Here is a 26,701-nt window from a genome sequence, read left to right as displayed (position 1 = left end):
TCCCCCGTATTTTTGGAACCAGGACCAGGCGCAGAGCCCGATGCTGGTTGCTTAAATATGGGGGAACCCCTGTCATTTTTTCCCCCATATTTCTGCAACCAGGGTCGGCTCAAAGAGCCCGAGGCTGGTTATGCTTAGGAGGGGGGACCCACGCATTTTTGTTTCCGAAAATAACCACTTTCCCACCCCTTCCCACTGATATACATGCACGGATCTCATGGATCCGTGCATGCCTATCCAATCACGGGGAAAAAAAGCAGGTCTGTTTTTTTTTAGCACTTTTTTACGAGTTGTAATTTTTCACGGCAGTGTTTTTTTTTTTTTTGCTTTGCACTTCTTAGTAAATTACCGAGATTCATAGTTAAACAGCCGCGTTTTGACCGATGGTGTATTCATTCGTAATTTTTTTCTTGGACTTCCAGAAAATTACGAATGCCCTCATCACTGCCGTGATTTGAGTTTAGTAAATTACCGAGATGACACTTTGAAGAAAAAACGGCATCTCGGTCAAAATCGGGACCTTAGTAAATATACCCCTATGTGTGTAATCACTGTGCTCATTGGTATGGTCAGTTCAATGGGAGACAGCTTCCTCTTACAAAAGGGGTCAGCCCACTCTTGCAAGCTGCCGGTGCTTTGTTACTGCCTAGAGCAGAAGCTCCAGCTCTGAACTCCCCCAGGTACCCCCTGTGGTTTTTCCATGATCCAAAGGGTCTCTAACTCTGAAGTACAAGTCTGCCTGTCACCTCCCACCGCACCTCTGCCGGTGGTTTCTCTATATTGCATTCCACAACTGTCCACCCTCCGGGTGGCACCCCGGGTGCCCAGCGACCGTAGTGGGGCTCCTCGGTCATCCGCAGTGCCCTCCAGCCATGACTATTCAGCATTCATTCTTCAACAGTAATGTCCAGTGTTCTTTAGTCACATCACTACTACAGCATTCATTCTTCAACAGTAATATCCAGTGTTCTTTAGTCACGCCACTGCAGCATTTATTCTTCAACAGTAATATCCAGTGCTCTTCAGTCACGCCACCATAGCATCCTTCAACAGTAATATCCACTGTTCTTCAGTCACGTTACTGCAGCATTCATTCTTCAGCAAGTCACAGAACTTTTCAGTCACGCTTCCTCAGCATCCTTTTTTCTGCAGCAATATTGTGTTCTTCATCCATGCATCATCAGTATTTAGTCCTCAGCAGCATTCTTTGAGTTCCCAATCACATTGCTTCCGTGAACATTCTCACAGTTCCTTCCAGAGTATTGTAGCCTTGTCTTTAGTTCCGTTCTTCAGTTACTCATCCTAATACCTCAAGTATTATGAGTAGGAACTACATCCGGCATCCCCAATTCCTATCTGCTCCCACGGCCACTCCTCCAACAAACGCCCAGCCTACGGATCTTCAGCCCATTGTGACGATACCATTCCTGTGCAGCCCTCTCTGGGAGCCTTGTCCTCACAAAATCCAAAGAGCACTTTTGTAGAGAAATCAACTTCTTCTGGTAGGATATTTAGATTGCAAGTTCTTCTGAAGCAGGAACCAAATAAAGAAATACATTTACAGGCACTCCATATCAAATATCCTAGATGTGAGGCACAGTTGTATTCATTGTACTCAGTGGCATAAGTTTGTCCCAGTTGCCTGGAGGCAGGACAAATATTAGTGTCACCGCCCCATATATTGCGCAAGTCTCTGGAAACATGGCACCCACCACGGTCTGGAGACTAATTTTCCTACTGCGCATGTGAGGCATCCATTTTGGGACTGATTTTTGCCGTGACTGCTGTGGCTTTAGCGCCCGTCGCGGGACTCCAGAAAAGTAAGTATTTACACAGCATGGGTGCAGTGCGTGCATTGTGGGCCCCCCCTGCACTGCACACATTGCACCCATGGTAGAAACGCCAATGGTCATACACAGAATTAGGACCCATGACCTGTTACATGGAAGACAACTTACTTATCAAGCTATTTGCTCCTGCGTAGCAAGGCTACAGATTCTAATTATATGAACCTACTTAGAATTGTCAATTTAAAACCATTGCAACTAGGCAGATCTATGTAGTGTGCAGCCACAGACTACATAGCGTCTGATTCAGACCTGATTGCAGCAGCAAATTTGTTAGCTATTGGACCAAACCATGTGCACTACCGGGGGGTGGACGGCAGATATAACGTGCAGAGAGAGTTAGATTTGGGTGAGTTATATTGGTTCTGTGCAGGGTAAATACTGGCTGCTTTATTTTTACACTGCAATTAGATTTCAGTTTGAACACACCCCACCCAAATCTAACTTTCTATACACGTTACATCTGCAAACCCTCCATGCTGCTAATCAGCCAGGTATGTGTCTAGTGATTTAATTGTCCCCACGGACCCAACACTCGAACTGTAGTTGGCCACACTGGCCTAACGCCTGCCTATATTTGCCCAAGGACCTAGCACCCAAACTATCCATGCCCACATAGTACCAGGAAATGGTAAAGCAGATGGGTAAAGTTGCCAGGCTATTATTATTTATTTATTAGCAGTTTCTTATATAGCGCAGCATATTCCGTTGCGCTTTACAATTAGAACAACAGTTATAGAACAAAACTGGGCAAAGACAGACAGACAGAGGTAGGAAGGCCCTGCTCGCAAGCTTACAATCTATAGGGAAATAGGCATTGATACACAAGGATAGATGCTACCTGTTACATAATGGTTCCCCAGATTGCTAGGTTCTTAATGGGTTGTATGATATGATCACCCAGCAATGTTGGAAGACAAAATGTGAGGTTATGGGGACTGTACAGAGGGGATGCAACTGGATAGGGAAGCATTGAAGGTTATGTGTGTGGGTCTGAAATTTGGTAGGCTTGTCTGAAGAGATGAGTTTTCAGGGAACGTTTAAAGGTTTGGAGACAAGAGGAGAGTCTTATTGTGCGTGGGAGTGCATTCCACAGAGTGGGTGAAGCCCGGGTAAAGTCCTGTAATTTTGAGTGGGAACAGGTAATACATGTGGATGAGAGACGCAGATCTTGCGCAGAGCGGAGAGGTCTGGTAGGGAGATATTTTGAGATGAGTGAGGAGATGTATGATGGTGCAGTTTGGTTAATAGACTTGTATGTAAGTAAAAGTATTTTATTTTTGACACGGTAGAATACCGGTAACCAATGGAGGGACTAACAGAGTGGATCAGCAGATGAAGAACGAGGAAGATTAGCCTCGCAGCTGCATTTAAAATGGATTGAAGTGGTGAGAGCCTATGTTTGGGAAGACCAGTAAGGAGACTATTACAATAATCAATGCGGAAGATGATGAGTGCATGGATTACAGTTTTTGCAGTGTCTTGTGTAAGATAAGGGCGTATTTTGGATATGTTTTTAAGGTGCATGTAACATGATTTAGAGACAGATTGAATGTGTGGAACAAAGGACAGTTCAGAGTCAAGGGTGACACCTAGGCAACGAGCTTGTGGGGTAGGGTGGATAGTTGCATTGTCAACAGTTATGGAGATATCAGGTTGGTAACTACTCTTAGCTGGTGGGAAAATAATGAATTCTGTTTTGGAAATGTTGAGTTTGAAGTGGCGAGATGACATCCAAGATGAAATGGCAGACAGGCATCCAGTGACACGAGCCAATACAGATGGTGACAAATCTGGGGAGGATAGGTAGATTTGAGTATCATCAGCGTACAAATGATACTGAAATCCGAAGGAGCTGATTAGTTTACCAAGAGAGGAGGTATAGATTGAGAAAAGCAGAGGACCTAAGACTGAGCCTTGCGGTACTCCAACTGATAGAGGTAGAGAAGAGGAGGTAGAATCAGAGAAGTGAACACTGAAGGAGTGATTAGATAGGTAGGATGAGAACCAAGTAAGGGCTGTGTCCTGAAGACCTAGGGATTGTAGTGTTTGTATGAGAACAGAGTGGTCAACAGTGTCAAAAGCAGCAGAGAGATCTAGAAGAATAAGTAGTGTGTAATGGCCTTTTGATCTAGCAGTGACTAGATCATTCACTACTTTGGTCAGTGCCGTCTCTGTGGAGTGTTGGGCACGAAAGCCTGACTGAAGTGGGTCCAATAAGTTGTGGGAGTTAAGAAAGTGTGTAAGGCGAGTGTAGGCAAGTCTCTCAAGTAGCTTGGAGAGACTGGGTAGCTGAGAAATGGGACGGTAGTTAGAGAGTGTGTTTGGGTCAGAGTTGTGTTTTTTTAGAATGGGAGTAATCACTGCATGTTTAAACAGAGAGGGAAAGATACCAGTAGAGAGAGAGAGAGAGAGAGAGAGATTATGTCTTGCTATCAAAGGTGTGACTGCCATAATAACAGAGTGTGCAGCTATTATGTTGCCCACAGATTAGGTATCTTGTCACCCTTGTCAAAGCCCTACATGTGTACATTTGTATGCGTTTCACAGCTGAGGAGCCCTTAACAGTTTTGCTATGGTGTCCACAAATGTCTAGGTACGCCTGCTCAGTGGTAAATTTTCCATTAAACATGTGAGGCACATGCCTAGGGGAGGCACTTTTTTGGGGGGCGGCACTTGGATGTTTGTGCTGGTACCAGGTACGGCTGCAGAGATGGGGCTGCAGCTCAAATTCAAATAGGGGCTCCTCTACTTGAAATTTTAACTGACCTGCAGCCCCTCCTCTGGAACCACCACTGGTTGGTAATGTTAGCCAAAAAGTACCAGTAACTGCAAAATATTTCCACTGTACTGTACCATATGCCATCTTTAGTAAATATGTATACATAATTAAAAATAAAAATGTCATAGCTTTTTTAATATTCTATTAAATTGGCTTATGATAACCAATCAAAAAGGGCTTATGATAACCAATCAATAAAAAAATAAACTTAGGCAAGAGGAGGGGGGGTGGACGTTACCGTTATGCCCAGAGGTACCCTCACCCCTAAATCCGCCCCTGCCCCTGCTCACAACCATTAAGATGTCCATGTGTTCCTTGACTCTTGGCATAAATAAGTGTGGTACGTCAGACCTGGGGATCTTGGCAGCATGTTACACTTTCACAAAAGCAGAAATGGACATCAGGGTGGAAGCAGCAACTATCGTGACAAGCACTGAATAAAACAACGCTTGTCATGAACGCAAAACCCACGCCCGCCCCCGAATGCACACTAGGTGCTGTTAATTACTTTAATGTCAATCCCTGTCATCGTCCAGCAAGTGTAGTACACTATTAAATTCTCACAGCCATAATTTACCACCTATGTTAGCAAGACGCTGCTAAATAAATCACATGTGATGTGCAGTATAATGTATCTTATGAAGCACCATTGATGCAAACAGTTTCAAAGAAAGGAAAATAATTAGTCAACCTAGCGGAGTAGAACGAGGCGATTACATTAGTGCAGAGAATTACCACTGACAGATCAATCAAAGCTGGTAATTACTGAGCATATTGATTACACAGACTCCAACCTATGCTGGTACAGATACAACGACTAAAGAGAGATGTAATAACCATGGGGAGCTGACATGGGCCCTCATTCCGAGTTGATCGGTCGCAAGGCGATTTTAGCAGAGTTACACACGCTAAGCCGCCGCCTACTGGGAGTGAATCTTAGCTTCTTAAAATTGCGACCGATGTATTCGCAATATTGCGATTACTAACTACTTAGCAATTTCAGAGTAGCTCCAGACTTACTCTGCCTGTGCGATCATTTCAGTGCTTGTCGTTCCTGGTTGACGTCACAAACACACCCAGCGTTCGCCCAGGCACTCCCACCGTTTCTCCGGCCACTCCTGCGTTTTTTCCGGAAACGGTAGCGTTTTCAGCCACACGCCCCTGAAACGCCGTGTTTCCGCCCAGTAACACCCATTTCCTGTCAATCACATTACGATCGCCGGAGCGAAGAAAAAGCCGTGAGTAAAAATACTTTCATCATAGTAAAGTTACTTGGCGCAGTCGCAGTGCGAACATTGCGCATGCGTACTAAGCGGATTTTCACTGCGATGCGATGAAAAATACCGAGCGAACAACTCGGAATGAGGGCCATAGTTTGTATACATCATATTCCCAGGTGCTGCAGTGTATCCTGACTGCTGCGCATGATAACCCACATGTGTAACAAACAGATATGTGCTTCATTGATGTTGATCTACTAACGGAATTAATTGCTTATTATCTGGTTTACAGGATTATATCTAAGATTTTATCTGAAAAAATATATTTTGAATCAGAAGGTATAAAAAAGGATAATTCAATTTAAAAATATTGGATTTTAATTACCTACTGGTAAATCCTTTTCTCGTAGTCCGTAGAGGATACTGGGGATCCATTTAGTACTATGGGGTATAGACGGGTCCACTAGGAGCCATGGGAACTTTAAGAATTTGCTAGTTTGGGCTGGCTCCTCACTCTATGCCCCTCCTACCAGACTCAGTCTAGGAAACTGTGCCCGAGGAGACGGACATACTTTGAGAGAAGGATATAAAAGGATAGTGGTGAGATTCTGAACCAGCACACACAAACAAGAGGAAAGCCAAACTTGGAACAGGAACAGCAACGGCTGAACCAAATGACACTTAACCAAGTAACAGTGCAGGATGAACAAAGCACTGGGCGGGCACCCAGTATCCTCTACGATAGGGGTGGGCAAAATACGGCCCGCGGGCCGGATGCGGCCCGCGAACCGATCCTGCCCGGCCCGCTGCTTCCCACCTGCATGCAATGAAAAGCGGCCCGACAGGGCCGCTTGTCATTGTCCCGGCCAGCTTCCAGCCCAGGTCACCAGCAGCGGCTGCGAGCTGATGCCTGCGGCAGCGCAGCTCTCTTAACCGCAGCCGGCACTATGCGATATCTCCCCCCCCTGCTCCCTGTCAGCGCAGCTCCTCCTCCCCCTGCTACTCTCACTCACCCAGCCAGGCAAAGCTCCGCCTCTGAGACAGGGGGAAGGACTGCTTGCTTTGCCGTGCGGAGAATGGAGGGCTCTCAGTAGCAGGGGTCTCTCGGGGCATGTGTCCTGGGCCCCCCTCCATCAATGGGCCATCCCTGATTATCAGAAGTAAGAAAGAAGGAGGAAGTAGTGTCCCTGCAGGGGGCGGGGCTATCCAGCACGGAGCACAGCTCCTGCACTTTATATGCATGGCAGGTAGGATGATGGACTTCCAAAGAAGTCAAAGTTTTCATGCAGTGACATTCTTTCATTTAAGGTATGAGGGACCATAACTTATATTATGTCTGTGTAACTGTAAATTATAATGTGCCTGTAACTCTGTGTATGTGTCTGTATATGTATATGTCTCTGTGTAACTCTATATGTGTCTATAGCTCTGTATATGTGTCTGTAGCTCTGTATGTGTCTGTAGCTCTGTATACGTGTCTGTAGCTCTATATGTGTCTGTGTAACTCTATGTATACTGTATGTCTGTAACTCTGTATATGTGTCTGTGTAACTATGTATATGTAGCTCTGTGTATGTGTTGGATCAGTATGATTCACCGCCACTTGGGACCCCGTCGGTCAAAATACCGACGCTGGGATCCCGATATCTCGAAACTGACAGGGGTGAGTAAGGGGTGTTCTCCCTTCTCCCCAACCCCCTAACCCTTTCTCCCCGCAACCTAACCCTTGGTGCCTAACCCTAACCACCCCCCATGGCTGCCTAAACCTAGGGCCCTTTCCCCAGTAGCCTAACCCTAACCCTCCGAGGGCGGTGCCCAACCCTAACCTCCCCTCCCCGCAGCCTAACCCAAACCCTCCCCCCCCACCCACAGTGTGTAAAAGAGAGCTCTACCTGCTGTAATGTAAAAGGGGCTCTACCTGGTGTAATGTGTGCAAGTGGCGCTACTGTGTGGCATCATTTAAATAATGGAGACTATTGTGCAGCCTAATATGAATCTGTATGATTTTTTGGCCACGCCCCTTCCACACAAGCCACATCCCTATATTTTTGGCGCATGGAGGAGGGGGGGAGCTGCTATTTTGTGTGCGGCCCTCGAATACTGACAGGAAAGTGTCAAGTGGCCCCTCAGCTGAAATAATTGCCCACTCCTGCTCTACGAACTACGAGAAAAGGATTTTCCATTAGGTAATTAAAATCCTATTTTCTCTTACGTCCATTTAGTACCATGGGGAAGTACCAAAGCTCCCAAACTGGGTGGGAGAGTGGTGAGGGTTCTGCAGAACTGATTGACCAAACTGAAGGTCCTCAGAGGCCAAGGTATCGAACTTGTAAAACTTTGCAAATGTGTTCGAACCTGACCAAGGGGGTCATTCCAAGTTGTTCGCTCGCTAACAGATTTTAGCAGCCGTGCAAACGCTAAGCCGCCGCCCTCTGGGAGTGTATTTTAGCTTAGCAGAAGTGCGAACGAAAGGATCGCAAAGCGGCTACAAAAAAAAATTGTGCCGTTTCAGAGTAGCTCCAGACCTACTCAGCGCTTGCGATCACTTCAGACTGTTCAGTTCCTGTTTTGACGTCACAAACACGCCCTGCGTTCTCCCAGCCACACCTGCGTTTTTCCTGGCACGCCTGCGTTTTTCCGAACACTCCCTGAAAACGGTCAGTTGACACCCAGAAATGCCCACTTCATGTCAATCACTCTGCGGCGAGCAGTGCGACTGAAAAGCTTTGCTAGACCTTGTGAAAAACTACATTGGCCGTTGTGAAAGTACGTAGTGCGTGCGCATTGCGCCGCATATGCATGCACAGAAGTGCCATTTTTTTGCTTCATTGCTGCGCAGCGAACATTTTCAGCTAGCGATCAACTCGGAATGACCCCTCCAAGTACCTGCTCGGCAGAGCTGTAAAGCCAAGACACCCCGGTGAGCTGCCCAAGAAGAACTCACCGGCCTAGTAGAGTGGTCCTGTACAGATTTTGGAACCGGCAAGCCTGCCGGTTCCATATAAGCATGCTGGATAGTGAGCCTGATCTAGCGTGCAATAGGCTGCTTTGAAGCAGGACACCCAATCGTATTGGGATCGTAAACAAACAGTGTGTCCAATTTCCTGTGACACGCTGTTCTCTTCACATACACCTTCAAAGTCTGCACAACATCCAAAGACTTTGAAGTAACAGAGGTATCGGTCAAAACCGGAACCACAATTGGTTGGTTTATGTGAAACGCCGACACCACCTTAGGAAGAAATTGCTGACGAGTCCCGAGTTCAGCTCTGTCTTCATGGAAGATTAAATAGGGACTCTTTTGAGACAACGCCCCCAGTTCCGACACACATCTTGCAGAAGCCAAGGCCAACAGTGTGACGGTTTTCCACATAAGATATTTTACGTCTACCTCCTGTAAAGGTTCAAACCAGTCTGATTGGAGGAACTGCAGCACCAAATTGAGATCCCAATGTGCCGTGGGAGGCACAAAGGGAGGCTGAATGTGCAGAACACCTTTCAAGAACGTCTGGACCTCTGGAAGAGACGCCAATTGTTTCTGAAAGAAAATGGACAAGGCCAAAATCTGGACTTTTATGGAGCCCAGACGTAGGCCCACATCCACACCCGACTGCAGAAATAGCAGGAAAACGTCCCAGATGAAATTCCACCGCAGAATATCTTCTGCTCTCACACCAAGAGACGTATTTCTTCCAAATACAGTGGTAATGTTTAGACTTTACCCCCATCCTGGCTTGGATCATAATCGGGGTGGCCTTGTCAGGAATCCCTCTCCTGGCTAGAATCAGCCGTTCAACCTCCATGCTGTCAAATGAAGCCGTGTCAAGTCTTGATAGACGAACGGCCCCTGTTGCAGGAGATCCTTGTGAAGAGGTAGAGGCCACGGATCTTCCAGGAGCATCTCCAGAAGGTCCGCATACCGGGCCCTTCTTGGCCAATCTGGAACTATGAGAATTGCTTGAACTTTTTCCCTTTTTATTCTTTTCAGAGTTCTTGGGATCAGCAGAAGTGGAGTGAACACGTACACCATCTGATAGACCAATGGAGTTGTCAGAGCGTCCACCGCAACTGCCTGTGGGTCTCTCAACCTGGAACAATACCGCTTGAGCTTCTTGTTGAGACGAGAGGCCATCATGTCATTTGTGGACATCCCCATCGATGTGTCAAGCACCTGAACACCTCCTTGTGAAGGCCCCACTCCAGGTCGTGTCTGCTGAGGAAGTCTGCTTCCCAGTTGTCTACTCCTGGAATGAGACCGCCGACAACGCCACAGCATGTTTTTCTGCCCCGAGGAGAGTTCTTGATACCTCTGACATTGCTGCTCGACTCTTCGTTCCTCTCTGTCGGTTTATGTACGTCACTGCTGTCACATTGTCTGACTGAACCTGAATGGCCCGATCTTGAAGAAGATAAGAGGCCTGCAGAAGGGCGTTGTATACAACCCTGAGTTCAAGAATGTTGATTGGAAGGACGACTTCCTGACTTGACCATCTTCCTTGAAACTGCACCCCCTGGGTGACCGCTCCCCAACCTCTGAGGCTTGCGTCTGGTTAGCAGAATCCAAGTTTGGATTAAGCCCTCGATTAGGTGAGAAGTCTGTGGCCACCACAGAAGGGCCTTTGGTGAAATTCGGTTCCTCTGGTGCATGTGAAGATGCGATCCGCACCATTTGTCCAACAGATCCAGCTGGAAGGGCCTTGCATGAAACCTTCCATACTGAAGTGCCTCGTAAGAGGCCACCATTTTCCCCAGAAGGCGAATGCATAGATGCACCGATATCCGGGTTGGCTTCAGGACATCCCGAACCATCGACTGGATTACCAATGCTTTTCCAATGGAAGAAAAACTTTCTGTGACTCTGTGTCCAGTATCATTACCAGAAATGGGAGCCTCAGAGTTGGCTCTAAATAAGATTTTGGAAGATTTAGAATCCACCTGTGATCCAGGAGTAGTCTGGTTGTGAGTTACTTCTGATGAAAGAGCCGTAGTTACTAGGCTGAGAAACGCAGCAAGAGTGACTCCTGTAGAAGTGGACACAAGCATTTGGAAACAGACCTTAAACCTTCCATTTACCTGTGAAGCACCCGTGTGGTTTTCTGGGACAGAGATCAGTGCCCAGCTGCCAGCACAGTAATTGGCTCCAATCGGTAAAGAGCGGCTGTGGGATCCCCAGCACAGGTGAGCGACCGAGTGCTGTGCGGGATGGAGACGGATGTCTGGCAGGAGGTGTAACCACGGACGGCTATCGATCAAGTGCCCAGCCGCTAACCCAGCCACCTATTGCAAGCCGCCAATTGCAGCCGCTAACACTGCTTGTGTAGCGCTGAGATCCGGAGGCAGACAGTGAGATCCCCAGCGTAAGTGAAATAGCCAAGGGCTGTACGGAACGGGGACGGACACCTGGCGGCGCAGCCACGGACGGTGACGGGTGAGATCAGCTGTATACACGGCTCTCTATACAGCCTGAGTGGTTTAAAATCAAACTGTGGAGCACGCTATTATATTCATATTTTATTAGGAGCCTAATTGTTTATGCTAAACTAAAGGCAATAAACGGGGACGCCCGCTAGAACTTTCAGATTAGCCGGTTTAGCATATTCTGGACAGGAGATTAAATTACTGTTAGTCCATATTGCTCTAATTATTAATACAGCATGCTTAAATCTCAGAGATACTGAGATTTATATATAAAAACGCATCATGGCCCAGCGGGAGGATAGAAGCATCATTCAGGATGTCATCCAATTTCCTCTAGATATGCTTGGGACTGTGAATTATAAATGAATGTAATATAAATAATCTTCAGGAGGCTGTTCTAATGAGCGAGGGGCAGATAGTGCCTTATAAGTGTTTACTGTGGAGAAATATTTATTATATGAAAAATTATCCATTGTTTCATTTAGAATAGAGTGTGTCTACTTATTGAAAGTGTATCCACTGTGCACAGCTGTGTTACAAATAGGTAAAAGAAATTTTAGTCTTTGAAATGCTTTGATGTCCACTTGTTGTAGATATTTCTCATGTAGAGAATTGTAGGAATTGATAATGAATACATGGTATTGATTTTTATATGATCTTGAGGATCTTATTGGTTTTAAAATAAAATATTCTTTATGGACAGCGCTTTCAATTTTTGTTCTACTAACTATATTGGGATTCAACAACCCAATAATTTGAGAGCAGCAGTCCGTAATTAAGGAGAGGTGGAATATTGTTAATAGTTTTGGGAGCTGAATAACTGACACACATATAAGCTCAGCGCTGTCTTATATTTGGGTTTGTCTGGTTGTGAGACCAATGCTGTCCAACAACCTTTTACTGGATGGTGCCTTTATCAGAAGATCATCCATGTACGGAATAATGTTCACTCCCTGCTTGCGAAGGAGAAACATCTCTTCAATCACTTTGGTGAACACACTCGGTGCTGTGGAAAGACCAAATGGCAGGGCCTGGAACTGGTAGTGACAGTCCTGCAGTGCAAAGCGTAGATAAGCCTGCTGAGGCGGCCAGATCGGAATGTGAAGGCACGCATCCTTGATATCCAGAGACACTAGGAATTCCCCTTCCTCCAGACCTGAGATCATCGCTCTCACAGAATGAATTTGAACACTTGTAAGTATGGGTTCAACGATTTTAGATTCAAAATCGATCTCACCGAACCGTCCGGTTTCGGTATCACAAACAAGTTGGAATAGTACCCCTTGTTGCGCAGATGAGGTGGAACTGGAACAATGACCTGAGTCTGTACCAATTTTTGAAAGGCATCCTGTAAGGTTATACTTGCCTCTTGTGAAGCTGGTAAGCCTGATTTGAAGAATCTGTGAGGTGGGAGCTCCTGAAACTCCAGTCTGTATCCTTGGGAAATAAAATTTATGACCCTGGGATCCTGGCATGATGTTGTCCAGATGTGACTGAAATTCTTTAGTCGGGCTCCCACCTGCCAGTCTTCCAGGCCACGTGGTTCACCGTCATGCAGAAGGCTATGAGGAAGCAGAACTGGAGCTCTGTTCCTGAGAACTGGCAGCTGCTGGTTTGCGTGGTTTACTTCTAGCGCCTCTGGTGGCAGTAGAAGATCCTCTGACTTTGCCCTTAAACTTGGCAGTCCGAAAGGACTGTAGGTTAGGTCCTGAGTAGGTCTTCCTGGTTGGGGGAGCTGCAGAAGGAAGATATGCAGTAGCTTTGGAGATCCATTTGTCCAGTTCATCTCCAAATAAGGCCTCTCCTGTGAAGGGTAGGCCTTCCACGCCTTCCTGGAGTCTGCGTCTGCAGTCCACTGGCATTACCACAAGCCCCTGCGTGCTGACACTGCCATAGCAGTGGTGCGTGCATTAAGCAAACCTACTTCTTTAATGGCTTCCACCATAAAGTTCGCAAAGTCCTGTATATGTTGCAGTAGTAACACAATCTCCCACCTAGATAAGGTATCCAACCCTTCAATAAGATTAACCGACCATTAACAATGGCTTTAGTAATCCATGCAAATGCTATAGTGGGTCTCTGAGCCACTCCAGCCGTAGTGTACAAGGAATTGAGTGTAGTTTCAATCTTACGATCAGCAGCGTCCTTCAGGGAGGCTGTACCATGGACGGGTAACACAATCTTCAGTGACAACCTGGACACAGATGCATCCACTATCGGTGGACTTTCCCATTTTTTCCTATCCTCAGGAGGAAAAGGAAAAGATGAGAGTAACCTTTTAGGGATTTGAAATTTCTTATCAGGATTTACCCACGGTTCTTCAAACAGGGTATTCAATTCCTTTGACACAGGAAAAGTGACTGAGGACTTCTTTTTTACATTAAAATAAGATTCCTCTATCACCTTATCAGGAATTTGTAGCACATCTCTGATAGCCTCCATAAGAGCCTGTATTCCCTGTGACAGAGCAGCATCCCCTTTCTGAATCCACCTCCCCCTCCTCCATGCCTGACCCATCAGAGTCAGACTACAGGACAGTGGCGTGCGGTGAGGTCAGAGGCTGGTGAGGCACTACAGCCATAATGTCCGCCGAATCCTGCCGATGACCCCTACCACCGCCGAGCCAATGCCCGCTACTGCCTCTGAGCCGATGCCTGCTGCCACCGCCAATGTCTTACAAACTTGCCCACCATCAACTGACCCAGCCCTCCGCCACTAATTTGCATCTCAATCCGATGCCGCCAATGCCCGCTGCCTGTCTGCTCATCATACTTGTGATATATTGTACATTTTTATAGGAAAAAAATAAACATTATTGTTTGGGACTGGGAAGGGAGTGGGAGGAGGACATGAATGCAATTTTGTTGTCCAGGGCTTCCATTAACTTAATGGAGAAGGGTCTGAATGGGTTAAAAAAAAAATGCGTGAGGTCCCCCTTCCTAAGTATAACCAGCCTCGGGCTCTTTGAGCCGGTCCTGGTTGTTTAAATACTGGGAAAAAATTGGACAGGGGTTCCCCGTATTTAGACAACCAGCACCGGGCTCTTAGACCGGTCCTGGTTCCAAAAATACGGGGGACAAAAGATGTAGGGGTCCCCCGTATTTTTAAAACCAGCACCGGACTCCACTAGCCAGGGACATAATGCCACAGCCGGGGGACACATTTATGTAGGTCCCTGCGGCCGTGGCATTACGCCCCCAAGTAGTCACCCCTGGGCGGGGTTCCCTGGAGGAGTGGGGACCCCTTAAATCAAGAGGTCCCCCCCTCCAGGCACCCAAGGGCCAGGGGTGAAGCCCGAAACTGTCCCCAGCACCCCTGGGCGGTGGCTGCCGGGCTGATAGCCATAAGTGTGTATAAAAAAGAATATTGTTTTTTGTTGTGGAACTACAAGGCCCAGCAAGCCTCCCCCGCTTGCTGGTACTTGGAGAACCTAAAGTACCAGCATGCGGGGAAATAACGGGCCCGCTGGTACCTGTAGTTCTACAACAACAAAAATACCCAAATAAAAACACAACACACACACCGTGAAAGTAAAAATGTATTAAAACACACTTACACACTCACACATACTTACCTACATCCCACGCCGGTCACGTCCACTTGTCCATGTAGAATCCAATAGGTGGTTCCTGTAAAAATGAGAGAGAGATTACTTACCTACATCCCACGCCGGTCACGTCCACTTGTCCAGTAGAATCCAACAAGGCCGGTACCTGTAAAAATGAAAATTATACTTACAAACAAAGTAATCCACATAGAGGAGAGAGAGAAATGAATGAATATTATACACTCGCTGACGCGGGAAGACGTTAGCACAGACAGGGGAGAGTGCTGCTGCTAGCTGGGATGATGGAGCAGGCGCCCCGATAGTTGTGAGCCCAGTAGCTATACTCCTAGTAGCTTTGCCCCCTGTAGCAGTGCCCCGAGTAGTTGTGACCCCTGTAGTTGTGCCCCCAGTCGCTGTGCCCCTTGTAGCTGTGCCCCCTGTAGCTTTGCCCCTTGTGGCTGTGCCCCCAGTAGTTGTGACCCCTGTAGCTGTGCCCATTGTAGCTGTGCCCCTTGTAGCAGTGCCCTGAGTAGTTGTGCCCCCAGTCACTGTGGCCCCTGTAGCTTTGCCCCCAGTCGCTGTGCCCCGAGTAGTTGTGAACCCAGTCGCTGTGCCCCTTGTAGCTGTGCCCCCTAGCTGTGCCCCGAGTAGTTGTGCCCCCTGTCGCTGTGCTCCTTGTAGCTTTGCCCCCAATAGCTGTGCCCCGAGTAGTTGTGCCCCCTGTTGCTGTGCCCCCAGTCGCTGTGCCCCCTGTAGCTTTGCCCCCAGTAGCTGTGACCCCAGTCGCTGTGCACCCTGTAGCTTTGCCCCCAGTAGTTGTGACCCCAGTAGCTGTGACCCCTGTAATTGTGCCCCCAGTTGCTGTGCCCCTTGTAGTTGTGCCCGCCAGTTGCTGTGCCCCTTGTAGTTGTGCCCTCCAGTTGCTGTGCCCCTTGTAGTTGTGCCCCCCAGTTGCTGTGCCCCTTGTAGTTGTGCCCCCCAGTTGCTGTGCCCCTTGTAGTTGTGCCCCTTTTGCTGTGCCTCTTATAGTTGTGCCCCTGTTGCTGTGCCCCTTGTTGTTGTGCCCCCCAGTTGCTGTGCCCCTTATAGTTGTTCCCCTGTTGCTGTGCCCCCCAGTTGCTGTGCCCCTTATAGTTGTGCCCCTTATAGTTGTGCCCCTGTTGCTGTGCCCCTTATAGTTGTGCCCCTGTTGCTGTGCCCCTTATAGTTGTGCCCCTGTTGCTGTGCCCCTTGTTGTTGTGCCCCTGTTGCTGTGCCCCTTGTTGTGCCCCCCAGTTGCTGTGCTCATGTTGCCCTGCCCCCAACACAAACACATAAAAAAAAAACACACACACATACTTACCGCTCCTGCAGCGCTGCCTCCGTCTCCGTCCGCCGGCTCGTCTCTGCTGTACTATGGGAGAGACGTCATGACTCATGACATCTCTCCCATAGCAGCGCTGCTCAGACACTAGGGATCAATTACGACCTCTGGTGTCAGTCAGCGGCGCTGGCTGCAGCGGGCGCCCACACAGCCCACGGCACCTGCTGCAGCCGGGAAGGGGGCTCGCTAGTGATTGGACAGCGGATCCAGCACTGGATCCGCTGGGCCAATCACATCTGGGGCACTGACAGGGGCGTGCATTCATCGGGGCTGAATGCACGCCCCTGTCATTGCGGCACCAGAATAGGTGCCGCTTCCCCATTCATTTTCAATGGGCTTTCACAGCCCATTGCTGCGCCCCGCCCCCTGCCCGCCCCCCGCTGCCCGGACTTTCAGTGTTAGCAGCGGGAGGCACCTCTCCCGCTGCCTCCCAGCTGTCCCTCACACGCAGCCACAGGGGGGGGAGAATTATTAAAATAATAAAAAAAGATATTTATAACAGACTGTGTTATAAATATCTTCTTTTTATTATTTTAATCATTATGACAGGGGAGGCACTGCCTCCCCTGCCTGCACGTCCCTGCTACAGGATATGGGCCAGAGTTCGTTTCTGTGGACATATGGCAAGGGACTGAGCCGCTGGTTTGGGGACCGGGTCTCTGTTCATAATCTCATCCACAGACTGTCTTAAGTATTGCTACTGATGAAGTGATTGGAATAGAACAATATTAAATGATATAACAATTTATTATAGTAAAACCAATAAAACTACTAAAATTAGCAATTACTCTCCTCACAATTGTATAAAATAAATTACATACACCACATTCAGTTGATATTTCTGTATAGAATGGGATCACTCGGTGTCTGTTCCTGTATAATATGCCCAGATAAGTCCACTAAATCCATAGAGGTTTGGTTAAATTAGCACAGTTCGGTTGTTTGGATATTTACCGGTCACCACTTTAGAGGTGGAAAGGCTTCCATACATGAGAGTCCATGTTAGACTTAGAATGTCCTCATTTGTATTGGTGAGTGCTGGGGATATCCTCTTGTTGCTGCACGGCAAGCTGGTAGTGGATCCGGGACTGGTTCAGACACACACTGGTGATCGCCAAAGCTGAGATGGTGTAAAACAGGGGGGTCTTGACGCGTTTCGCTGCTCCACAATAAGTTTAGCAGCTTTATAATAAATTGTTATATCATTTAATATTGTTCTATTCCAATCACTTCATCAGTAGCGCTGCCTGTATATTTTCTGTTTTCTGTGTCTTCACGGGAGTGACTCTCCTGTTTATGTGGTAGCTGCTTGGTGCAGCAATATCATATGAAGCGCCTGTTCTTCTTACCAAGGAGCTCTTTACCATGTCTTAAGTATTGCGTCTCTTTCTCATTGCGGGACAATTTATTAGAGATATTTGAAATCATTCCCTTGAGGTAATCCAGCCACACTGGTTCAGCCCCGCTAGCCTGAGAAGGTGCACTACACTGTGTACACAGTAGTGAGCTCCCTGGGGAAGAGGAACACTCCGCCGTACGTGAAACACACTCTTTGCCTGACATAATGTAAATGTGACAGCACACACACACACACACACACACACACACACACACGAAAGGTTAAAAGCACAATTAACCCACAAAAAAGCCCTTCCAGGGAGGCACAGAGTATTTTGGAGCCAGCCCACAGCGCCCTTATCGCTAATGCCAAGCTTAGTTGGGTCGCAGACTAAGTAGAAAGTTATATTGTGTGGAACCGCACTAGTCAAACAATAAAATTAAATGCTGAGATAGTTATATAATGATATAATGATATACCAACATGCAGACAGTTAACAAGTGATTCTTAAACTGTTAATGATTGGCGGTGCTCCCAGGAATTTTGTAGGTGAACTACAATTTGGAAAAGAAGGAGAAAAAGACAAAAAACCCTTTTTTGGGAGCACTCATTTGTAATATTAGAAATAATATGTATAATAATAAATATTAAAATTTCTCCTTCTTTTCCAAATTCGCAGACTAAGTACCCAGATTGGGGACTTAGTGGGTCATTCCGAGTTGATCGCTAGCTGCATTTGTTCGCAGCGTAGCGATCATGCAAAAAAAGGCAATTCTGCGCATGCGTAAGCGGCGCAATGCGCACGCATGACGTACGGGCACAACGAACGATGCAGTTTTGCACAGGGTCTAGCGATGCATTTCAGTCGCACTGGTTGCCGCAGAGTGATTGACATGAAGTGGGCATTTCTGGGTGGCAACTGACCGTTTTCAGGAAGTGTTTGGAAAAACGCAGGCATGCCAGGGAAAACGCAGGCGTGGCTGGGCAAACGCTGGGCGGGTGTGTGACGTCAAATCCGGAACTGAATAGTCTGAAGTGATTGCAAGCGCTGAGTAGGTTTTGAGCTACTCTGAAACGACACAACATTTTTTTGTAGGCGCTCTGCGATACAACCGTTCGCACTTCTGCTAAGCTAAAATACACTCCCAGTGGGCGGCAGCATAGCGTTTGCACGGCTTCTAAAAACTGCTAGCGAGCGATCAACTCGGAATGACCCCCCATGGGCACTGCAGGGAGAGGGGGAGCAGATATAACGTGCAGAGAGACACTGGCGTATCTATAATGGGTGCAGTGTGTGCGGTGCACACGGGCCCCTGCGTCCAGAGGGGGCCCACACCACACACACACTGCTCCCATTTCTTCTATACTTACCTTTCTGGCGTCCATCGGCGACTGTGTGTGTGGGCCCCCTCCTCTCCTGTAGCCGTTACCGCCGCTGCTAGTGCACTGAGCGCTAGAGACTCTGGCACAGTGCCAGAGTCTACAGCACATGCGCAGGACTCCGGAAAGAAGGCGCGGCGACCATTTTCCAGAGTCCTGCGCATGCGCTGTAGACTCTGGCACTGTGCCAGAGTCTCAGCGCTGAGAGCGCTAGCAGCGGTGGTGACGGCTACAGGAGAGGAGGGGGCTCACACACGGAGTCTGCACATGGGTCCCCTCCTCTCTAGAAAATCCGCTGCAGAGAGAGTTAAATTTGAGTGGGGCATGTTAAAACTGAAATCTAAATTGCAGTGTAAAAATAAAGCAGCCACTATTTACCCTGCACAGAAACAATATAACCCACAAAAATCTAATGCTCTCTGCACATGTTATATCTGCCGCCCATTCCCCCCCACCACCCTGCAGTGCACATGGTTTTGCCCATCTAACATATTTGCAGCTGCGATCAGGTCTGAATTAGGCCCTGAGAGCAGAGCTGCACAACTTTTTTCCCACAGTTTCAGAAAAAGGTAACAAACAAGAAACATCAGAAAGTCAGTCCTGTAATGTCCTATTCTAGCATTATTATTTTATTTTTTTTGTCAAAGTGTCAAAAGTGAACACCTGCGCTTCACTGACTTTTACTTGGTTAATGCTGACATCTAGTGGTCAGAAATGGCCACACTCTCCCTGATAAACATCATGCAGCCTGAAAGACAAGTTCAAGGTTATTCAGTGTTCAAACAGACCTTGCCAAGAGGTATTTACCCCAAGGGCTCAGTAAGTGCTCATAATTTACACCATGGGGTATATTTACTAAGCTCCCGATTTTGACCGAGATGCCGTTTTTTCATCAAAGTGTCATCTCGGTAAATCTCGGTCATTTACTAAACACTAATCACGGCAGTGATGAGGGCATTCGTAATTTTTTGCTAGTTCAGGTAAAAAATTACGAATGAATACACCATCGGTCAAAACGCGGCTGTTTAAGTATGAATCTCGGTCATTTACTAAGAAGTGCAAAGCAAAAAAACACAAAACACTGCCGTGAAAAATTACAACTCGTAAAAAAGTCCTAAAAAAAAACAGACCTGCTTTTTTTATCCGTGATTTGAGATGCATGCAGGGATCCATGAGATCCGTGCATGTATATCAGTGGGAAGGGGTGTGAAAGTGCTTATTTTTGCTTAAAAAATTGCGTGGGGTCCCCCCTCCTAAGCATAACCAGCCTCGGGCTCTTTGAGCCGATCCTGGTTGCAGAAATATGGGGGGAAAAATGACAGGGGTTCCCCCATATTTAAGCAACCAGCATCGGGCTCTGCGCCTGGTCCTGGTCCCAAAAATACGGGGGACAAAAAGAGTAGGGGTCCCCCGTATTTTTAAAACCAGCACCGGGCTCCACTAGCTGGACAGATAATGCCACAGCCGGGGGTCACTTTTATACAGCGCCCTGCGGCCGTGGCATCAAAAATCCAACTAGTCACCCCTGGCCGGGGTACCCTGGGGGAGTGGGGACCCCTTCAATCAAGGGGTCCCCCCCCCCAGCCACCCAAGGGCCAGGGGTGAAGCCCGAGGCTGTCCCCCCCCATCCAATGGGCTGCGGATGGGAGGGCTGATAGCCTTTGTTGTAAAATAAAAGATATTGTTTTTAGTAGCAGTACTACAAGTCCCAGCAAGCCTCCCCCGCATGCTGGTACTTGGAGAACCACAAGTACCAGCATGCGGCGGAAAAACGGGCCCGCTGGTACCTGTAGTACTACCACTAAAAAAATACCCAAAAAAAGACAAGACACACACACCGTGAAAGTATAATTTTATTACTTACATACACACATACATACATACTTACCTATGGCCCCACGCAGGTCGGTCCTCTTGTCCAGTAGAATCCAAGGGTACCTGTTGAATAAATTATACTCACGAGATCCAGGGGTCCAGGCTCCTCGGCAAATCCAGGGTTAATCCACGTACTTGCCAAAAATAAAAAAACGGTGTCCCGACCACGAACTGAAAGGGGACCCATGTTTGCACATGGGTCACCTTTCCCCGAATGCAAGAAACCCACTTTGCCTTCTGGCTAAGTGGGTTTCTTCAGCCAATCAGGGAGCGCCACGTTGTAGCACTCTCCTGATCAGCTGTGTGCTCCTGTCTTCACTGACAGGCAGCACACGGCAGTGTTACAATGTAGCGCCTATGCGCTACATTGTAACCAATGATGGGAACTTTCTGCTCAGCGGTGACGTCACTTTAGGTCAACCGCAGGGCAGAAAGTTCCCAGCATTGGTTACAATGGAGCGCATTAATACAATTGGTTACAATGCCTCTATGCCCCTCCTACCAGACTCAGTCTAGGAAACTGTGCCCGAGTAGACGGACATACTTTGAGAGAAGGATAGATAAGGATAGTGGTGAGATTCCGAACCAGCACACACAACAAGAGGAAAGCCAAGCTAACCAAACTTGAAACAGGAACAGCAACGGCTGAACCAACATTACTTAACCAAGTAACAGTGCAGGAAGAACGAAGCACCGGGCAGGCGCCCAGTAGCCTCTACGGACCACACGGAAAGGATTTACCGGTAGGTAATTAAAATCCTATTTTCTCTTACGTCCTAGAGGATACTGGGGTCCATTTAGAACCATGTGGATGTACTAAAGCTCCCAAACCGGGTGGGAGAGTGCTGAGGTTCCTGCAGAACTGATTGACCAAACTGAAAGTCCTCAGAGGCCAAAGTATCGTACTTGTAGAACTTAGCAAACATGTTCGAACCTGACCAAGTAGCCGCTCGGCAGAGCTTTAAAGCCGAGACACCCCGGGCAGCTGCCCAGGAAAAACCCATCGACCTAGTAGAGTGGGCCTGTTCAGATTTTGGACACAGCAAACCTGCCGTGGAATAAGCATACTGAATAGTAAGCCTGATCCAGCGTGCAATGGACTGCTTTGAAGCAGGACACCCAATTTTATTAGGATTATAAAGAACAAACAGCGAGTCAGATTTTCTGTGACGAGCTGTTCGCTTTACATACACCTTCATAGCCCTCACAACATCCAAAGACTTTGAAGTAGCACAGGTGTCGGTGACAACCGAAACCGCAATAGGTTGGTTGATGTGAAATGCGGACACCACTTTAGGAAGAAATTGCTGACGAGTTCTGAGTTCAGCTCTTCCCTCATGGAGAATAGGGACTTTTGTGAGACAAAGGCCCCCGTTCCGACACACGTCTTGCTGAAGCCAAGGCCAACAGTGTGACGGTCTTCCACGTAAGATATTTTATGTCCACCTTCTGTAACGGTTCAAACCAGTCCGATTGGAGGAACTGCAGCACCACATTAAGATCCCAAGGTGCCGTGGGAGGCACAAAGGGAGGTTGGATGTGCAGAACACCTTTCAAGAACATCTGGACCTCAGGAAGAGAAGCTAATTGTTTCTGAAAGATTAACCCACGGTTCTTCAAATAGGGTATTCAATTCCTTTGACTTCATTTTTACATTAAAATTAGATTCCTCACACTCCTCTGACACCTTATCAGGAATATGCAGAACATCTCTGATAGCCTCTATTCCCTGTGACATAGCCCCATCCCCCCTCCAAGTCCACCTTACCCTCCTCCAAGTCTGACCCATCAGCGTCAGAGTCAGATTGCAGGATATGGGCCAGAGATTGCTTTTGCAGACAAATGGGAGGGGATTGAGATGCTGTTTTGGGGACTGAGTCTCTGTTCATAAACTTATCCACAGTCTGTTTTAAGTATTGCGTCTCTTTCTCATTGTGGGACAATTTTGAAGAAAGAGCGTAGATCATTCCTTTAAGAGAATTAACCTCCGGTTCAGCCTCGCTATTCTGTGAACCCTGAGCACCCAGTAGTGATCTCCCTGGTGAAAAGGAACACTCCGCTGTACAAGAAACACACTCTTTGCCTGACATAATGTAAATGTGACACACACACAGGAAAAGGTTAAGAACAAGTAACCCACAAAGAGCCCTTCAGGGAGACACAGAGTTGTTTGGAGCCAGCCCTTGCCGCTAATGCCAAGCTTAGTCGGGTCGCAGACTAAGTACCCTGATAGGGGACTTAGTACGCTAATAGTTGCTCCCTCCTGCTATGACCCCTTGGTACCGCTGAGGTAATTTCGAGTCACACCGGAGGAGCTGCGCGTCCTTGTCAGTCAGCGTCTGTGTCCACTGCAGAGGGAAAATAGCGCTGGTGAGCTGCTGGATCCTCTCATAGTGAAGCCCCGCCCCTTCAATGGCGCCCAGTCTTCCCGCTTTTTTTATACTGGCTGAGGTAATTTGTGTGCCTAAAATGGAGCAGAACCGTTTTAAGGCTGTGTTTGCCAGTTTGGGTACTGTGTACAGTGGACTGAGATGCAGTCGTGTACTGTGTCTAGAGACGCATTCTGCCCCATTTAGAAGCCTTGTGTCTCCATACCCTCGTGCCACCATAATGTACGGTGCCCCGCTAACCGGGACGCCGGCTTAGTACTCACCACTCTTCATTCTTCTGGCTCTGTTAGGGGTGGCGGCGTGCTGCGGGAATGTACGCTCACTGTGGTGGGGCTTGCGAATAGTTCCCTCAGGAGCTCAGTGTCCTGTCAGTGGGGAATGGGACCATTAACCCTTCAAGAAGTTGGGCCATTTATCCCCCCCCCCCCCTAAGTCCCACGAAGCAGGCATTCTGGTGCTAATCAGCCCTGCCTGAAAATAACAAACATAGAAAATAAATGCAGAAAACTCTTCAGGAGCTTCCTTCAGCATGACCGGCTCCTCCTGGCACATTTTCTTAACTGAGTCTGGTAGGAGGGGCATAGAGGGAGGAGCCAGCCCACACTATCGAATTCTTAAAGTGCCCATGGCTCCTAGTGGACCTGTCTATACCCCATGGTACTAAATGGACCCCAGTATCCTCTAGGACGTAAGAGAAACACTTTTTCCCATAGGATGGATCTCTTGAGAGCCACGCCATCAACGACAAGCAAGGCAGGTCCAGATGTAGACAGGGCCCCTGATAGAGTAGGTCTGGATGAAGAGGCAGATGGAAGGGCTCATCCATGGAGAGACATTGAAGATTCATGAACCAATAGTGTCTGGGCCATGCCGTGAGGCCACAAGGATGAGTAAGCTGCTGTCTTCCTTAAACTTGCAAAGTACTCTGGGAAGGAGAGATACTGGAGGGGAGAGATAGGCCAGACAAAATGTCCATGGGACAGTGAGTGCGTCCAGGAAGCTTGCTCCCGGTTCTCTAGTCCTGGCCCCATACACTGGAACATTGTGGTTGTGTCTGGAGGCCATGAGATCCACATCTGGAAGACCCTATTTACACACCAGAAACTGAAAGACATCTGGATGTAGAGGCCACTCTCCGGTGTGAACATCCTGTTGATTTAGAAAGTTTGCTTCCCAGTTGATGACTCCTGGAATGAATACTGCGGAGACAGACGGAAGATGGAGTTCTGCTCAGGCAAGAATCACAGTTACTTTCTGCATTTGTCCCGCACTGCGAGTGCCTCCCTGACGATTTATATAAGCCACTGCCGTGGCGTTGTCTGACTGGATTTGTACCGGAGAAACCTGTAGAAGGGCCTTGGCCATCTAAAGGGCACAGTAAACTGCCCGAAGTTCCAAGACATTGATCAGGATATCCCTTTCCATCAGAGACGAGCAGCCAGAGCCGCCCCTAATCAATATGATGCCCTAGGCAAGATTTTGGCTGGTGCCCCCTAGCACCGCTGCTAGTTCTGCCTCTGACCCTGCACCCCTCTCTCATCACCATCACCCCTCAGTCATAGCAGTCCTCATTTTGGTGCTCCTACCCCTATATTTTAAATAGGAACAGTGCGCACATTCAGCGTGCAGCCCAAAAAATAAGATGTTAAACCTACCGGTAAATCTATTTCTCCTAGTCCGTAGAGGATGCTGGGGACTCCGTAAGGACCATGGGGTATAGACGGGCTCCGCAGGAGATAGGGCACCTAAAAAGAACTTTGACTATGGGTGTGCACTGGCTCCTCCCTCTATGCCCCTCCTCCAGACCTCAGTTAGAGAACTGTGCCCAGAGGAGATGGACACTACAAGGCAGGATTTAGAAATCCAAGGGCAAGATTCATACCAGCCGACACCAAGCATACCACGTAACCTGGATCATACAAAACCAGTTAACTGTATGAACAATAACAGCAACGGTCCAAGACCGATGTCAACTGTAACATAACCCTTATTTAAGCAACAACTATATACAAGTCTTGCAGAGTTTCCGCACTGGGACGGGCACCCAGCATCCTCTACGGACTAGGAGAAATAGATTTACCGGTAGGTTTAAAATCTTATTTTCTCTTATGTCCTAGAGGATGCTGGGGACTCCGTAAGGACCATGGGGTTTATACCAAAGCATCCAGTCGGGCGGGAGAGTGCGTATGACTCTGCAGCACCGACTGAGCAAACGCTAGGTCCTCATCAGCCAGGGAATCAAACTTGTAGAATTTAGCAAAAGTGTTTGATCCCGACCAAGTCGCCGCTCGGCAAAGTTGTAATGCCGAGACGCCTCGGGCAGCCGCCCAAGAAGAGCCCACCTTCCTAGTGGAATGGGCCTTAACCGAATTTGGTACCGGCAATCCAGCCGTAGAATGAGCCTGCTGAATCGTATTACAGATCCAGCGAGCAATAGTCTGCTTCGAAGCAGGTGCGCCAATCTTATTGGCAGCATACAGGACAAACAGAGCCTCTGTTTTCCTAATTCTAGCCGTCCTGGCTACATAAATCTTTAAGGCCCTGACTACGTCCAGGGATCTGGAATCCTCCAGGTCACTTGTAGCCACAGGCACCACAATAGGTTGATTCACATGGAATGAAGAAACCACCTTAGGCAAAAATTGCGGACGTGTCCTCAATTCAGCTCGATCCACATGAAAAATCAGGTAGGGGCTTTTGTGTGACAAAGCCGCCAATTCTGACACTCGCCTTGCTGATGCCAAGGCCAACAACATGACCACCTTCCAAGTAAAAAATTTCAACTCAACCTTGTTAAGCGGTTCAAACCAGTGTGATTTTAGGAACTGCAACACCACGTTGAGGTCCCACGGTGCCACTGGAGGCACAAAAGGAGGCTGGATGTGCAGCACTCCCTTTACAAACGTCTGGACTTCTGGAAGAGAAGCCAACTCATTCTGAAAGAAAATCGAGAGGGCCGAAATCTGTACCTTAACAGAGCCTAATTTCAGGCCCATATCCACTCCTGTCTGTAGGAAGTGGAGAAAACGACCCAGATGAAAATCTTCCGTAGGTGCATTCTTGGTTTCACACCAAGACACATACTTTCGCCAGATACGGTGATAATGCTTAACCGTCACCTCCTTCCTAGCCTTTATTAAAGTAGGGATGACCTCTTCCGGAATCCCCTTTTTCGCTAGGATTCGGCGTTCAACCGCCATGCCGTCAAACGTAACCGCGGTAAGTCTTGAAATACACAGGGCCCCTGTTGCAACAGGTCTTCCCTCAGAGGAAGAGGCCAGGGATCTCCTGTGAGCATCTCTTGTAGATCTGAGTACCAGGCCCTTCGAGGCCAGTCTGGGACAACGAGTATCGTCTGTACTCTTCTTTGCCTTATGATCCTCAACACTTTTGTGATGAGAGGAAGAGGAGGAAACACGTAGACCGATTTGAACACCCACGGTGTTATTAGAGCGTCTACAGCCACTGCCTGAGGGTCCCGAGACCTGGCACAATACCTCCGAAGTTTTTTGTTGAGGCGTGACGCCATCATGTCTATTT

Source organism: Pseudophryne corroboree, chromosome 3, assembly GCF_028390025.1.
Source record: "Pseudophryne corroboree isolate aPseCor3 chromosome 3, aPseCor3.hap2, whole genome shotgun sequence".
Classification (NCBI taxonomy): Eukaryota; Metazoa; Chordata; class Amphibia; order Anura; family Myobatrachidae; genus Pseudophryne; species Pseudophryne corroboree.
Note: the sequence above shows the minus strand (reverse complement) of the source record.